The sequence below is a fragment of the Anas acuta genome, chromosome 1 (genome assembly GCF_963932015.1).
Source record: "Anas acuta chromosome 1, bAnaAcu1.1, whole genome shotgun sequence".
NCBI classification, from domain to species: Eukaryota; Metazoa; Chordata; class Aves; order Anseriformes; family Anatidae; genus Anas; species Anas acuta.
This window is the reverse complement of record NC_088979.1, coordinates 118,367,282-118,385,081: the sequence shown is the minus strand read 5'-3', so window position 1 is coordinate 118,385,081 and position 17,800 is coordinate 118,367,282. Positions and strand designations below refer to the sequence as shown.

At 43.9% G+C, this 17,800-nt stretch overlaps 1 protein-coding gene across 49 annotated transcripts in view; it reads left to right on the top strand.

The window, feature by feature from the left end:
• Positions 1 to 17,800, top strand: part of ZBTB20 (zinc finger and BTB domain containing 20) — a 526,186-nt gene that overhangs the window by 400,011 nt on the left and 108,375 nt on the right. Inside the window, exon 1 of one of the 49 annotated variants that reach the window (XM_068697324.1) lies at positions 9,628 to 9,777. The exons of the other annotated variants lie outside the window; for them this stretch is intronic. The gene's annotated coding sequence lies outside the window, so the exon portion shown is untranslated. Of the gene's footprint in view, positions 1 to 9,627; positions 9,778 to 17,800 lie in introns of those variants that run through there. 49 annotated transcript variants of the gene reach the window in all.

The following is a 17,800-nucleotide window of genomic DNA, read 5'->3' as shown; positions in this document are numbered from 1 at the left end:
TAGAGCAATAACCTACTACTGGTCTATAGTTACATTATTTAATCTAGACCTAATCTGCCATTCAAACCAGTCATGAAATGAAGTAGTTATACTGTGGAAAATAATTGATTGTTCAAACCTATAGGGCTAAATTCAGCAGTGACCTGAATGATAGAAGAGAATTACACTTGTGTGCAAACACAAGTTTGTGTGAAAACAAGTGACAACATAATATACGTTGCCTTGACTCTCTCTTTTCCCAGCTGCTATCACGCAGTAACATTGGTAGCACTTTCTGATGTGCTGGCTTTGCCCCCTGCTTCTTCTGTCCAACATTCAAGTTCTGGTGGTTTAATGAACATCTCACCAGGAGAGTTGGTACAGGTTTACATTTTCTCTGCCCTGCATCCATTTACACCTGTCCATGACCTGGACCAGAGCTTGAACCATTGCTGTTCTCACTGAGCAGTTTGGCGCAATTGGCCTGATCCTGCGTTCAGTGAGGGGCGCTGGATGCCAGAGCACTTCCAGTGACCTCAGTGGAATTGCTACTGGATCACCCTGATGTAAATACGAGCACGTCTCAGGCCAGCAGACCTCGGTGATGAGCTGTTTCCAGCATCCCATTTCAGGAAAAATAGTGAGCCCCTTTGAAGAAAAATTAAAAAAAAAAAAAAAACTTTTCTCTCTCTCTTTCTGAATGCCTCCACAGAACAACGTGGGGGAAAGGAGGGGAAGAGCAAATATTCAACAGGAATTTTTTCTTCAGCCTTCTTGGAGAAAAACGTCCCCCCCAAATCAAAACAAGATGGAGCCATGGAGCCCCACCTGCCGACTTGAGGAAATCAGGAGAAGAAAGGGAAGATGCCTGGTCCTGTGCCAAGCATTCAGCACTGTGCTTGTAGCACTGTGATGTGGCACTTAAAGCTCTGGGGGACCTGGAGCAAGCGTTACAAATGCAACAAAACCTCTCATGAAAACGAGCCTCTTAACAGCGTGTTGAGCTGGTCTGCGATGGCCTCAGGAAATCCCCCTGGCTAGACAGGGCCTTTTTATCCACTACATTGCTCTGACTCAAAGAGAAATCTCATCTAACCTCCTTGACCAGAATTTGTGCGAGCACGTAGAGCTTTGCAATTTCCTTATTTTCAGTTAATCGTTTCCCACCTCCCTCTCTGAAAAAAGTCCGTCCTACCTTTCTTTGCTATTGCATTGCTTTTAGCACGCAGAGCCCAAGCCTGCAAACACGTGGCACGTCCTCGGTCATCCTGCTTCCTGCCATCCTTCCTTTGTGGTCAGATCCCTAGCTGATGTAAACTGGCCTAGGGCCATTGATTTGAATATTTTCACTGGCTGAACACTTGGCCCTTTGATTCTTAGAGAACTACTCATTTTTAATAGCACCACGACTGGCGCTACTTGTTTGCAGGCTCAGGACCATCTACGAGCAAATGCTTGCGTATTAATTACAACAAAGAGCAAATCTACTTGACATTTGATTTTGTTTTTCTTGTTTCCTTGCAAGCTTGAAAATGAGCTGCTTTTGCCAAAAAAAAAATCGAAATGCATTTCACACTTTTTTTTTTTTTTTTGACTTGAAATAGGCCCCTTAAAAAAAACTGACATGTTAAACACCACCAAGAAAATGATTATTTGGACATATGGCTCTTCTTCCTGAACTTTGCGGAGAGGTTAGATAACGCTCTTTCACATCTTAAAAGACTAGACTCCTGCTACATTACTAACATATTCTTATGTAATAATCCGGCACTGGTGATACTTTATCCAGTCCCAGTAATGTAAGACTCATTTCTAGGTTGGTCAGTTATGAGGGAATTCTTTTTTTCACAGATTATCTTTTAATTATTTTTTTCCTTACTCTGTCCTGAGGTAGAATACAGAATAGAGTAGAATCATAGACTAAAATACCTTGTAGCTCTATCTTTTAACAGGGCTTCCCTGTGTTGTTTCTATTAAACATTGCACATTTAATAAAAAAGTAAAAATCATTTTTAAAACCCCACCCTTACATGAAGGCAAACCCATCCAAACCCATACAATTTATTTGTAGACTAGGATGTTTCATAAAGTTGAAAAAAAATATAAGAACTAAAAGGAAGTATCAAATCATCTGAAGTAGTGATATTTCACAGGAGGGTTGTCATAGAGCCACATTATTTCAGACTGGTTTGGGTTGGAAGGGACATTAAAGACCATCCAGTTCCACCCCCCTGCCATGGGCAGGGACACCTCCCACCAGACCAGGTTGCCCAAAGCCCCATCCAGCCTGGTCTTGAGCACCTCCAGGGATGGGGCGGCCACAGCTTCTCTGGGCAGCCTGTGCTAGCATGCACAGTGCCTCACCACCCTCACAGGAAAGAATTTCTTCCTAATGTGTAATCTAAATCTCCCCTCTTTTCATTTAAAGCCATTCCCCCTTGTCCTATTGCTACACTCCCTGACCACGAATCCCTCCCCCTTTGGCTTAGACCAAACCCTGTTCCTACACAGGGTAGGGACCCTAATTCTGCTGCCCTGTGTGTACCACTGCTCTCTGCTGTACACAGGGCGTTTGACTAGATGGAGCAGTGGTCTAATCTGATGTGGCAGCTCCTTCATTTTTATCTGTTAAGTGCTTTACTTACACGAATTAATTCTGAAAACACTCTTGTGACGTTAGTCATTGTTATGATTCCCATTTTAGAGACCCTGTGTCTAATTCTTAATTATACTAATTCTTCCTTATGCTGGTGAGGTTCCAGATCTGTGAAAGGGTCTCCCAACTCAGGGAGATGGATTGCAGAAATGTCAAGGGCAATATGAGAGTTCATTGCCCTACAGCAATATTCTGTTTCTCTACGGTCAGAGAGAAATATCGGAAGAAGAACATAAAAGAGGCTATGTTGATTTGTGCTAGGGGCTACACAGGAGTTTGCATAGCTCAAGCTTGCAAGAGGTGTTGTATTGGCCAAAAAGAAATTACTGATTTTTTTTTTTTTTTGGCATTTCCTTCAGTGTGCCCCCAATCTCGTCAAAAGAAAGCAAAAGCTGCCTCTGTTGTCCCTTCTTTTCTTTTTGTCAGAGTACATTTAATGGAGAATTGACATACACCAGTAAAACCAGAAGAGAAGCAATGAGCTGGAGGGAGGGAGGAAGAGATTGAGACTTGCCCCAGAATGAATATAGCAAGCCATTTTAAAAGTAGCCATCATGTGCTTAAACCAGAAGGATCTGTCTTTCTGTATTATAAAGCTAACAGTGAAATGTATTACAAAATGATTAGGAACAAACAAACAGGAAAAATGAGTGATGAACTACTCTTGATTTCTTCCTGAGCTTGTCTTGTTCCGTTCACCTTGCTGGTAGTAGTTGTGTCTGTGGAGAGAGCAGAGGTGGCAGTCAACCTACCTGTGTCCTCCTTCTTCATGGCTTCATCCAGCCCAAGGATATGATGGACAATCGTATCTGCTACAGAAAAGAGACAGAACTCTACACTCTCATCTGATTCTTTGGCTACATGCTCCACTCATATCCAAGCCTAAGAAAGAAAGTCGTATACGCAGAATAGGGACCCTTGCAGCAGAGAATAGGCTTGGGAAACTGCAGAGGAGCAAAGGAAAGCTTGGAGATAGAGCATGGAGAAATTCATGCCAAGACAGACTCGGTATGTGTCACAGAGCTCGGCAGAACTGATAGAGAGGAGGTGCTGGGTAGTTTTAGACAAAACTTGTTGTTGGGCAGAGAAGCCAGAGCCCCTCAGTGGGATCAGTATTCCCCTGTGGTATTGGCAACACTGATTTCACACTGTCATCCAGGGGAGAGCAAGAAAAGTTAAGAAGTAAGATGGACCAACATAGTTTCAGAAAACAGTCTCATGATTTTGGTGGGAGTCTCGTGGTTTTGGCACGCTGAGGCTGTGCAACTCCTAAAACTGCTAATACTGTAATACTGTTCCTACAAAGGTTTTGTCTTGAATGAAGAATGAGGAATAATTAAGATTTTTACTTAGCGTTGAGCCTATGGAAAAGCTTACAGAAACGAGACGTCTTTAGGTAGGGAAGACAGTGGGTGCAGAGGCACAGTATATGTCACATGGAAGTGCTGGAAATGAGATTTGAGAATGTGCAACAGGACCAAGGTTTGCAAGAGGATTATATGGCAGGTCTCACATCAGCATCACAGAAGTGGGGCAGACATCTGCTTTAAAGTTCTTCACATCAAAATTATAATTGTCTTTCCATGCAAGTATGAGAGAAAATTAAGATGAGAGAAAAAAAATAATAAAATAATTTAAATAATAATAATTTAAATAATAAAATTAAATGAGAGAAAATTGAGGCTCCTGACACCCCAAGATACTTCTTTCAGAAATCACAGAATAGATTGCAACCGAACAGACCAGCATAGAGTAGACTGAACATAACACACAGTTCTGCTTAAGTCATTTTAATTTTGGAGCAGACATACTACAATCTGGTAACAACAGTATGGATAGCAATGGAGGGTAGACCAAAGTTGAGAGTTAATGTTTTTGTTGTTTAGAAGTCTCCTGAGGCCTTCATGATAAGCACCCACAGAATCGTATAGAAAACATATGTTGCCTGCAAAAGCCACCTTTTTATTCATCTGCTTTTTAATTAGTGATCAGAGTTCCTTAATTCATTAAGAAAACGCACGCTGAAGAGGAAGAAAGGCAGCAGCCTTGCTCTTCTCCTATCTTCTCAATCAGATGTTTCTTAGAGCTCCCATAGGTTGCGCTGTTGCTTGTCCAGTGAAGGAAGGGGGATAACGCTGGTGCCTGTGAGAGCATGGCTCACTTTTCAGCATCTTATTGCTGGTGGTAACCTGCAAAAAAAAGAACAAAAATATATCTCTCGGCCCAATTTGCAATATTTTCGTTTTTCATTCCACACCATAGGATGTTATATTTGTATTGTTTAAGTGACAGAAAAAAAATATGGAGTCTCTCTGATGCTCCCCTTAATACTTCATTGCTGTCAGTAAATCTCAGAAACAAATTGTCGTGGGAACTGCCCAGTGTCAGTACTAGGTTCTTTAGGAACCAGTCCTGGATACTTGATAGAGGTTTAATACACAAGGCAGAGCCAGCTCTGGTCATCCAAGCAACAGGGAACAGTCTTGTTTGGTTTGCCTCAGAAAATCAAATTGCATACAAGACAGAAGTGAACTGGGTTAGGTGCAAAGCAGGGTAGCTTTCTCACCTTAGCATACAAAGCTATCTACCAAGCATAGTAGTGCAAGTTAGGAATGATTGCATGCTGAAAAGATCTTCTCGTGAGCAAGGAGTAGACTTCTGTAAGGGGTGGAGTTTCCAGTCTTTTTTTCTGATTTGTTTTGAACGGGACGCTAACCATATATTCACCCTCTGCAACATGCTGTGCTGGTTTACATCTCTGAAGAAAAAGCAGCAACTCTGTTGCTTATGAGTACAAGCCCATAAATCTAAAGGAATACACTTAAACAATTTATCCTGAGATTACATAGTTACACCCCCTTTTCAGGTAGACGGAGCTCTTAACTGTCCTTCATTGCAGAGTACTTCATTCTCTGTAGAACCAGATTCTTCTCCATGCCACCCAGATCTCTTGATTTCCCATTAACGTCAGCTCGTGTCAGCCGTGCTGAGTGTTACGAGTTGCGCTGCAGAACACTTCATATACATTAAAGGAACGAGCGCTGTGTCATTTCCAGGTCCTTCCCAGTCTGCTGCTGCTTCGTGTCCTCCTTTTGGCTGCCACTGTGTAATACAAGTAGAAGTCAGAAAGCAAGGAGCTGTTCTGGTGGCTTTTCCCTTCATAAATCCTGCCATTTGCCACTGGCAAATCCATTTACAGTTCTCATATTTAAACATCTATTCCAATTCTGTTGCCACATTGTCTTCCTACAGAGTGGGTATCATGCAGGAGAGCTTGAAAGCTTTCTGCAGCACTGATTGCCTTTTCCACGGGAAACAGCAAACTTTATTCAGCGGCTCAGATTGAGCTTTCAGATCTCGCTTCTTGGGCTAAACCTCCCTGATGCATGCAGTGATTTATACGAAGGAAGAGCAAGCAAGAGAGAGCAATGCAAAGAAAGAGATCATCATCATGTATCTAAATTAAAAGCTGTGGTAAAATCTCAGGAGGGGAAGATGCTGCACATTTCTGGAGCTGTTTTTGTTTGTTTATGTTTTTTTTTTTGCATTTGGACTGGGTCTGCTCTTGGTTGTAATTCTCCTAGAAATCAGGAGGTCGTAGACTTGCGTAGCTTCTAGTAGAAGGGGACCTTCTGAGAGCAGGACTTGACAGTAGCACTTTCTACATGAAGCACTATAGGAGATTTGGGGATCACCACATGAGGAAGACATGCTAATAAAATATGTGCCACATAGTAAAAACTCACCTGGGTGAAATGCTGCTCCTTCTGATATCAATGGAAATTTCCTTTTGACCAAGGGTTGCTATGGCAGCAAGCACTGGAAATGAGAACAAGGACATTTTGATATGTCTACACTGTGGATTGCAAATTATGATACCCGAATTACTTTTAAACAGTCTTGCAAGAAGTGGTCTAGTTAAGGCAGCCCGGAACGCCACGGAGCCTCATTTACCGTGCTGAGCAGCTCGCTTTCCTGTGCTCTCAGTGCCCATCCATGCCTGGGGTGGAGGAGAGGTATCTGGGGGGGAGCTCATTTTAGTTTCATGGGACGAGGAACAGACTGACAAGGAGTGGTGTAGGGAAGAAGAAACAGCATGAGAGAAGGCAAGCTAGAAAGCAGGAGGAACAGGAATCCATGGAGTCAACTGGATGGAGGGGCTGGAAGCAAAAGTGACAGCAACAGAAGAGGTACAAATTACTGAGTCCAGAGACTGAAGGGTCTCTCCCCACAGCCGTGCGCTTTTCTCTGCTCCTCGGCGCTCAGCCTAGGGCTCCTGTGTCTCAGTGTTTCCACGGTCAGGCAAATACCACCAGAGCCATGGAGAAAGCATCACGCTTCCAGTGGCTGATCACGTCGTAAGCAGGTTCGACTCGTGCTGCCGAGGACGCTGCCGGCTGCGGTGGTGAAGTTCTGTATTACAGCTCCGCAGGTGCCTCAGCATCGGCGGCTCGGCGGGAATGGCATTTGGTTTTTGAGCTCGCTTTAAAAGAACACCCTGAGAAATTATATTGAAAGTGCATTACGGTAACGTTAATGTTACTAAGTCAAGCACTTAAAAGTTCGGAAATGCCACAGTTAATGTTGCCCGTGCAACCTTACTGAGGGCCCCTTGTACCATTGCTGTAGCCCGTAATTACATGACTGCACACTGCTTCTTCCACTGAACTCCTGCATCAAGTGGTCAGAGCCTCTGCATATTTCATTAGAAACACAGCCCAGGGCTGTTTTGCACCCTGCTGGATTATTAGTTTGGTACTGACCCAGAGAAGAGAAAACTGCTTGTCTGTGTCACAGTGCTCTACAAAATCTCGTCTGGAAAGCAGTTGAGGCCTTTGATGGCACAGTGTTCCTCTGAAATCTCCTTTATCGTTCTTTGGTAGTGCCTTACCTCCCACAATCCTGCTAGAGGACTGCATGTATTTCAAACGGGAGCAATTCATATTTCAGGGAGGCTGGGGGGACAAACTCACAAATAGCATTTAACAGACCTCATTAAGTCCAGTGCCCCATTTGCATCTGCAATGCACCTCTCTCCTGCTGAACCTGGCCAGTTCTCTGCTGGGTAAACAGGCACCAACTGCCCGGTAGGCAGATGGGATAGGGCCGCCCAGAACATTGCGTTTTAAGGGGTGGAAAATGGCAGGAACCCACCTTTTCCCATAGCAGAGGCTGATAGAGGGAATTAATAATTTTGTCACCACCTGGCAGTTCTCCATTAACAGCGAAACCCATAAAAAACGATGTTAATTTTGCCTGGAGATGTGCGTAGAAAAGATGATGAAATTAACGTAGAGAAGTTGCTAAGGCTTCTGCCTGCTTTTTTTTTTTTTTTTTTTTGGGTATCTTTTTTTAAGCATCCGTACCCAAAATGCAAAGTGAGAGGGAATCCCAGAGCTCCCTCTTGAAGACCAGCAGCCAGCCGCGTTTTAAACTCCTTCTCTGCTTTCTCTTCGTATTGAGAGCAGCGCCTGCAGGTTAGCCGTGCCCGTCTAAAAGTTTGTGTACAGGAGATGCTCATAGCCCTGATGGGGAATTTATGGGTTCGCTGCTGTGGCTGTAACCCTATTTGCAATACAGAGGATGTATGTGAAACACGGGGAAGATTACCTGCCTCGCACAGTCAATTCACCCCCAGCCTTGCTGCCACAAGCTAGGGGAGGGGGGCAACGGTGTGTGTGCGTGCCATGAAACACAGAGAAAGTCCCCAGCCTCTGACAAGGGATGGTTTTGGCAGGGTAGGGTGCCAGCAGCTGCGTTACCTGCCGCCTGGCTTCTGCGGGGGAGCGGGCGCCTGTCCGCACCTTTCCGAAGAGGACTTTGCAGAAGTGTCATAAATACCTCCCCTGCCTGCCACGCAGCGCTGCCACCGCGCTGTTTATCGCCAGGATTAATCCATTCGAGCTGCACTTCAGATTGCAACCCGGGCTAGATCGAATAGATTGCTTTGCCACCTATTTTTAGGTATAACTTTTTTTTCCGTTCCCGGTGCCTGGGACTCATCTATTCCACTACCTGGCACTGCCTTCTCGCAGCATCTCTGTACGTATCGAGCAGATATTCAATTTATCTGTGTGGATGTAGACATCCGTAGCGGAGATACGCTCCCGGAGCTTGTGTAGTCCCAGAATCAGAAATTTCCACCGATCCACCAGGAAAAATTCAGCTGAGCGGCGCCGCGGTCTCGCTTCCTATGGCCAGAAGTAGCAGGGGAATCTGAACTCCCCTTGCCACCCTGCAGGGACAGGTAGACATGAGGGCTCCAGGAACGTGTGCATCTTCGCGTCGGTGAAACCTCGTGGGGCGTGTAAAAAGGCGAGGGAAGGGATCTCCCAGCTTTTCGGAGAGGGCCCCCCCCGTATAACGCCATCTGACTCGGTACTTTTTTGTTTGGTGGTAAGTTTTAATAGTTACCCTTTGAGGATTTTCCAGGCTGGCTTATCTGAATACACCAACAGTCTTTTTTGTAATATTCGCATTTCCCCTTTGGTTCAGCCGAGCCCACTGACAGATCATTCAAATTCAATTGTTTTATGTCTAAGCCGAACAGCTAATTAAAGTAGGGATGATTAACCTGACTGGCAGTGTCGCTCTCTCTCCCTCGCTCCCTCCCTCCCTCCCTCCCTCCCTCCCTCCTGTTCCAATCAGTCTTTTTCTCACACTCTCTCCCTCTCTCTCCCTCTCTCTGTCTTTTGCTCTACTGTGTGTTTTTTTTTTTTTTTTTTTTTTTTTTTTCCTCTCTCCTAAACGTGGTCTGCTTGCTGATGGCAGAATGGCACTCGGAGATTTGTGCATTGTGTCTGGTTTCCTACGGGCAGGCTGACCCAGTGCCTCTAGGGACTTATCAATAGACCACTCAGAAGAGACAGAGACAGGAGAAAGGAGGAGGGGTGGGGGGGTGGGGGGGAGAGAAAGAGAGAGAGAGGGAGAGGGAGAGAGAGAGAGAATCAATATCAAGAATAGAAGGAGCTCCGAAGCCATTTTTTTTTTTTTTTTTTTAAAGAAGTATCAGGACTTGGGAAGAGGGTGACAAAGAAGGTTTTTCAAAGAGGCAGTGGAGGAGGTTCTAATAAATTTGGAAGGAAACAGTTCCCTGTCTTGGGAAAAAAGGAGAACTCCTGGCTGATTAGCATTCACACCAGGTATGAGATGTTCCCTACCCCTTATCACTGTCGCAACCGAGATGGGAAAAGCTTTTTCTTTTTTTTTCTTTTCCTTTTTTTTTTTTTTCTTTTTTCCTTTTTTTTTTTTTTTTTTTAATTTTTTTTCCCCCCCCTCTCTGCTCTGTAAGGAGCCGGAGCGAGCGTGGTATTTTGGTATGTCTGTGGCTGGTGGCAGGGGGAAGAGAAGAGGAGCTGTGGGCATCGGTGGTGCCGGGAGCAGGGAGAATGGAAGCAGGGCAGCGGGGAGGGGGCGGCGGGGAGCAGAGGCTGGCTGGAGCGCGGTGCTGCGGTGGCTCCTCTTTGTGCACCCCCGGGGGGGACTTGGGGGGGGGGGGGAGGTTTGCCCAAGTTCATCGCTAGCAGGTGGATTTAGGCAGGGAGTTACTTAACGCTTGACCGCCAGTTTTGAAAAAAAAAAAAAAAAAGGAAAAAAAAAAAAAAAAAAGACCTGCTTCCTATGTCTATTAAAGGAAGCTCCAATTTTTTCCCTCTCTCTCTCTCTCTCCTCTCTCTCTCTCGCTTCCCTCTCTTCCTAACCAGACAGCGGGAGGGTTTCTGGCTCCCAGCCAGCCCAAAAGCCTCTAAGTGTTTTGCACTTGTTTCAGGGAGCCCGGGGATTTTTTCAGCATTTTCACTAGAGAACAAAGAGTTCTTTACAAAGGAAGGGGGAGAGCGAGCTTAACGCTGGAGATATGTTTTTCTATTTTTATTAGGGATTTTTTTTTTTCCTCCTAAAAAGAAAGAGACAGAAGCAAGGCAGAGAATGTGTGGCAGCAGCAAAATAGATTGAAAGGAAATTCAGTTCCCTTACCTCCAAATTGTAATTTGGAATTAATAAGAACAGGAATGGAAGGGGGACGAGACCAAGTGAGTTTGATATGTCGTTCTTTTCTCCCTTTTTTCACTCTCTCTTTAAATCCGATTGCTGTTTTGCCAAGTTACCTAGTCTTTTTTTCTTTTTTTTTTTCTTTTTTTTTTCTTTTTTTTTGGCATAAAAGTTGTACTGTGAGCAGTTTCTGTTTACTTAAAAAATTAAACAATAAATTCTTACCGAGGGAAGAAAAAGAGAAGGGAACGGGGTGGTTTCAATGAGAAATAAATACGTTAGTGAGAACAGAAATCTTTCACTTTCTGTCACTTAGAAAAAAAGTTGGTAATGGCTTGTTGAAGCTGGGATCCTAAAATACAGATGGGGCACCAACGTCTGTGTCCATGGACTCAGCTTTTCCCTGACCATCTGTCTAAAAGTCACCTCTCATTGGCAGCTCAAATGATTAGTCGGAGCTCAGGGATTTTTTTGTTTGTTTGTTTGTTTGTTCCTCCTGGTAGATGGGACCCTCTCTCCAAGGGCTCCATTTCGTCCTCCGAGTTTACTTCTCTCCTAGAGCCACAAATTGAGGATTTTGGGACGGACCTCCTGGCACTGGAGATTTTTTGTTCTTCTGACTGTGTTTTTTATATATACACTCTTTGTGTATTCGCTATGTGGAAAAGGCACAGACCTTTCCACGCACCGTATAGAGAAGGAATAATGCATCATATCTGAGGAGGTGTTTAGACAGGAAATTTATTGCATCTGGTATATAACATACATGATATCTTCTCTACACTGTCTTCTGTGCAATGGTTAGGATTTGAGAACATGTTTGAGAATATATACCAGTGCAAATTCAGTAGCTTGGGGAAGTGCTTTATTTAGCCAAATTCTGCCTTCCTTCCTTTATTGATTTGTATTTTCAGGGCTTTGACAAATTACCAGTCTCGAAACTGCATCGTATATCAGCTGTAACAGAAAACAAGAGAGGAAGCTGTAGATTATATCCACCCCGTAAGAATCATCAGCACGCGCTATATAGAACTAGGTGAAATTACCAGAGAGTTACAACAATCGTTCCTGGATGCAGAGCGTTGTTGCTACAATACCTTGATTTTTATATTCATGCTGCAGGCTTCCCTCGGAAGAGGTCGTGTGTAACAGCAACGTAGGTATCACAGATGTATCTGTGGCACTGTTTTTGAGCAACATCTCTGTGTCGTGTGAGTGTACACTGAGAATTAGTGCGCTTACAAATCCTCAGACGATGAAAAGGGGGGAAATTGCCTCCTTTCGCTCTGCCTGCACCGCTGTGGGAATGCCACTGTGCCGTAGAGGCAAAAAGTCCCGGTGGACACAGCCCGTCCCTTGCAAAAGTGAAGTAAAAGCAGGCATGGCGAGGGAAACCGCCAGCTAAAACACAGCTTGGTGTTTGTAGGGGCTTCCACCCCACCGGCTCTGCTGGCAGGGCCCTTCCCTCCCCAGGGCTCTGGCGGGCACGGCTTTGGCAGCAGCAGGAGGGTGGCCAGCGGCCTCGAGCCCCCTGCTCTCAGCCCAGGATCCCTTCCCTGCAGGTGCCCGGGGTGCCCTGCTTTTGGGTGGGCAGCGGGGAGAGCAGCCTCCACTCGAAAGTACTTTGTGGGCTCCACCGGGTTTCGTAAAAAGCTTGGTGGGGGACGGACAGAGCTCCAAAAAGAGCTCGTTGTTCTGTTGGCAAACCTAGGAAATAGATGAACTTTTGGCAAATGGCAAATCCCTTTCTTTTATTTTAAATCCTCCTTTTCCTCCTTCCTCTGAAGAGTTTTCCCAACTCCTGACGGTTTTCATGGTCTGAGTGTTTTCTGTGACTTCTCTCTATTGCTTTCTCACTCTTAAAAAAGAAAGGAAAAAAAAAGAGATAAAAAAAAAAATCAGAGGAAAACTAAACAAAAGAGCACTGAAATGGGACTTGGCCTTTGAAGTTTTCCATAGGATAAGCAGTCTCTATTTTTTCCCTCCCTGAATCTTTTTTCTTCTTCCCTCCCTCCCTCCTTTTTTTTTTTTTTTTAATATAACATGCTTTTGTGAGCATTTTGTATCTGCAACCATGGAGCTGGTGACAGAAGAGGGAGGGCAGAGAGAGCTGAAATCTAGATTTAGTCCCCCTCAATCTCAACCAGAAGGCATCTCCCAGCGACTGTCCCTGCTTCCAGAAGTGCAGAGAAAGACGATAGCCGTCTTTTGGGGACTCTTCGTGGACCTGACCTGAGAGCAACACGTTCACAGTACAGGAGAAAGGAGAGAGAGGGCAAAAAAAAAAAAATAAAAAGGGGGGAAAGAAAAGCTCTTTGAGCAGTCACACACTGGCTCTTTCTTCCTGTAGGCAATCCGCTCCAGCTCCTGGCGACGTGTCCTGCACTATCAGATATCATATGACTCTTTATTTGGACTCCCGTTAGCAGTATGGGCCTGTTAGGAGTCTGTTTGTTTTCTTTTCCTTTCATTTCCTTCTCCCCAGTTCCCCCCCGGTTTTACGTGCGCCTGTGTGAGTGTATTCCTTTTATAATCCTTCTTTTTTGTGCTGAAGCTTTAGAGAAAATAAGAAGAAATAATAATAAAAAAAAAAAACTTAATTATTTCCAAGGGCTGTTTTTAATCCTCTGCCAAAATTGGAGTTCATTGTAGAGCTGAAAAAATAACGAACACCTTTCCTTTTTATTTCTCTCTTTTACCTCTTCCTCGTCCCTTCCTCTCACTTGTCGGTGTGTCCACACACACGTGTGTCTGTCCTTCTGGCTTTCCTGCCCTGGTCGGTGAAGTTAGGATGCACCTGTATCAGTCTCAGCAAGAACACGGAGCTGCCTATGGCTGCCCCTGCTAACCTGCGCCGTTTGTTCCACTTCCCTAAACTTTTACCTGTTTGTTTATTTAATCTGGGCACCTTCTACTCGCTGACTTTGAAAAGCTGCTGGGTAGCGAGCCGTATGCTGGGCTTTTCTGCATTTAGGTGAGGAACGGGGAAGTTAGCGCCGTCAGAAAATGAAATACTGTGCTCCGGGAATACAGGATAAAGTCCGAGGTATAAATTAGAGCTGCTTCATGCATGCCATCCACACAAGTTTGCTGTACCAGAACGCTGGTGCCTAATAATAGGACGGAAAGAGCCAGACAGCAACTAGGAATCGGAGGTGGATAGCCAAGTAGAAGAGCAATATTTATGATACTGAGTCACATTTTAGTTAAGCGAGATGACTTCTGCTCCTATTTGTGCTGGTTTTAGCAATGCATTATTTAGATAAACACTGCTCGAAAACTTTTTACCTGGAAATGCAAAGTCACGTCAACAGAAACAATGAGTTGCCATAAAACATTAAATTGTTGCGAGAAAAAAGGTCTGTCTTTCCAAAACAGAGGTAATGTTTTGTTTTGATACTTTCCTATGCAATGTTTTCGTTTCTGTTTTTGAACTAAGGGTTTATTTTGACAATTGTTCCGAATTGATTTTTAAAGGAAAAGGAAAAAAAAATCCTTAAACACATTTCAAAATGAGAGGGTTGGGAGCGGGGGGGTGTTGAGACTGTTTGGGAGGAATTCAGTGTTTGTTTGTTTGTTTCATTTTTGTGCACCCTGAATTGTAATATGCTTTGGCAAGCAAACCAGAAAACGAGCTTTTTACACTACTTTGCTCCCTCTGTAATTTCTGCTGTGTCTTTGTGAAACTCCGCGTTGTTTCCATCTGAATTTGGTACGATCGTCAAAGCCGAAATCCTGTTGGCTCTGCAGAGACACAAAGGAGTTAGTGACACTTTCTGTAAGAGGTGGGTGCTTTGGCTGGCCAGCCATGCCACCACTCGCACTGCTCCGCCGCTGGCTGGGCTCGGGCTGATTGCCCCGCTCCAGGGAGAAGTATGTGTGTGTGTTTTTGCCCATACATCCAGTTTGTACTGACACTCCTGTTAGCGTAGCTGACTATATTCTATAAGTTTTAGCATTTACTTGCTGGTGTATACTTAGGCCGGTGTACAAAAGCAGTCTTGTGTGCGAGGCAGGTTCAGAGTACAGATTTTTTGTTACAAATCCAGGAACAACTGTATTTCGCTCATGCCGTGTTGAACCACATCTAGGTGGTGGTGTTTCTTTTTTCTTATCTAGCTGAGGCAACTTCCCACTGAAGCCAGTACAGGTTTTCCTGAGAAGGGGCTAATTAAAAACAGAGCTAGAACATCGGGATTTCGGGTGATCCCCTAGGACTGGACACCAGAAACCACAACACGAGGTGCGTGCGCTCTGTGGTGGCGTTGTTAGACCTGAGTTGAGATGTCTCCTGCAGTCTGAAACTTTACATTTATATGCTCCCAGATCTTTCAGAAAATTACCAGTTGTCTAAAGTGTCACTTATTTGCTCTCAACAGCAGATCCTTCCTTTTCACTGGTAATCTGAATGAGAAGGAAGAGAGTCTTTGACCTCAGACAATATTTTGAGGCTCCTTGCCTTTTCTCTCTTACTCTAGAAACTCGAACCTGGCTTGGTTTTAACATTTTGTGCCGAGGCACATTCGTGGTCCTGAGGCAGGAATTCCGGACTTTGCTGGAAGAAATTTGGTTTTGAAATAAGTGTTACGAACGTTTCAAAACTGCATGCTGTTCATGCATGGTACATTATGTTCCCTGCTACCCTACGCACGCTCCAGCCGTCATAGCTGCCGATATTTATTTGTGAGCTCGTTCTCATAGCCGCCCGTGAATTCGGTTGCCTCAACAGTCAGCAAACAACTCAGCGGCAAGGCCAAAGCTCGAGAGCTGTGGCCACGTGAGGTCTTGTGGGTTTGTGGCTATTTCGGCAGCTTTGGTTAAAGAAAAAGCCTGCTCTTCTCAAACTTCTGGGACTTTGCGTCTTATTTCAGAGTTACTCTAAGCTCAAATAATGGCAGGACACATATTTAGCTACCTGGTTGCATAAATACAGTGAAGGGCCGTAGAAACTTTCAAGCCAAGTGCTGCGGTTAGGTTTCCAAGCGCGGCTCTGGGCTGGGCCGGGTAGGCCAGATCCGTTGCTGATGAAGTTTTGTTAGCATAACTTGGAATCGGTGGAATTGCACCAAAGTTGTGCTTTGACTTGGCTTAATTTCACAGCTTTCATCTGACTTTTTTTTCACAAGCCAGCCCAATCCGGATCTATTCAGTGCTTGGGAGGGTGATAGCCAAGGGACAAAACAGCTTGTCTAACACATGTCTCTTTAGTGCACCAGTGTGTGGCTCGTGGGGCCTCAGACGGGATCACCACTGTTAAGAGAAATACATTTTCCAGCGGCGTAATAAGTTGTCCTGTTGCTTCCCGGTGTCAGGGATCTCTAGTTCAGCACTCGGTGAAAACGTCTGCTTGCAGAAGAGGTTTCCCTTTCATTTAACGTTTCATTAGTGCATAAAACTCATGTAAATCTGATGTGGCCAGTAGAAGGAATAAATTCAGGTTTATTTTTGCCAGGACGCATGTATTTATTCTGTGTCTGTATTAGTGTTATGGTGAGATGATATTTCAACCTAAACACCAATTTCAGTGGTTTACCACTAAAAAAGCTAGCTGAGTTGAAATGTCAAGGACTCATTCCAAGCTCAGAGGTGAAGCTTATATTATTTTGGAAAATATGAAGAAAGTCTTGGTTACTTTTTTCTTTTTTCTTTTTTTTTTTCATGTGTGTTGGACAGTCACACTAAGACAGGAGCATTCTCTGGTTAACTAATTACTGAAACCCATTAATTTTTCCCCTTTCATTCTATTTTTAATTTTTTAGTGTTTCTTCAACACAAAATTAAAATTATAAGGAGCTAATTTCCTTAAACTAATTAGACTTAGAATTTTAATCTCACAAAACCCAGGAAATTCCAAGCGATGTTTTTTTGTAATTCTGCCATGTTGCACATGCCTCTCTCCTCTTTGAAACCCTTGTATTGGCCTTCAAAAAATCCTGGGAAAACACTCAACACTTGCCTGAGCCAGCCTTGTCGGTCCAAACTCTCCTGAACTTCTGGCATTATTAGGCATCCAGATCCAGATTTTCTGATTCGAGCTCATCTCTTTTGAAAATAATAACATGGAATTTCCCGACATCTCTTTATACGAACTTAATATTTAAAGAAAAATTAATAAATCCGAGTGATTATGTTTCCACTGAAGCCAGCAGAAGCAGAATCCACTTCCTCTGGGTAAAATTTCTCATGGCACTTTCCAGAACTTGATTTTTGCTCAGATGGCCTTTTCAATTTTGACCATCTGAAGAGCAGTAAGTTAGTTACATAGGATATTCTTTATGTAGTCCTTTGAATAGAACCCATAACACTCAGACCTGGTAATTTCAACTACATATCCCATAAAGCCTAAAGAGCTAGCGTGAGAAATATTTTTTTTTCCCCTCCTCCCAGAAAAAAATGGTTTTGTGATGATTTCTTTGGCTGGAGAATCAGGAAATACCAATGAAAACTGTGTAGGAAGATGCCAGAGTCTTCTTCAGTGAGATCAGCTGTTCTTTATATTTTTTTTTTATTTTTTTTTTGCTTGGTTGGTTGGTTGTGACTTTTTTTTTTGGCTTGTTGAGATATATCCCCATAATCTTCAGAAGCCACAGAAAATTGTCAGTGCCACAATAACCCTATAAAGCTGGAAGGAGCAAGACAGAGCTCATCTGAGGCTGTCTTCCCCACTAACTGTATGAGCCAGCAAGTTGGTTTTGTGCTTTAGTTTATGCTATTCCCTTGCACGTTGCTGAAGCACCAGGCTGTACACTGCAAGGAATCTTCCCCTCTGTTACTGGTCATTTTTTCCCTCCTGGTCCACTTCTCCAACTTTTGTTAGCATGAAATTGTCACCAAATTTAAGGTGAAACCTCTGTCTGGAAAGCATGGCAAAATTGATGCTCTTAGAGTGTCTGCTGCTGATGCAGTTAAAAATGCAATCTATCACTCAAACAAACAAAAAGATATATAGCAGAAAGCAAAAGGGAACATTTATTTTGAAGCCTCTTAATTTTGTGTTAACCTCATGTCAGACATCGTAAGACTGTTCTGACGCTTGCTTTGGAGGACTTTCATGAAACTCTGTAGAGCTGCACAAAGCAGAAACAGAGACTGAGAAGCTCTCTTTTTTTCTGATCAAAACGAAATAATGTGCCAACGAATGATGACAGAAACCTGGAGAGCTGTAGGTGCTCCCTT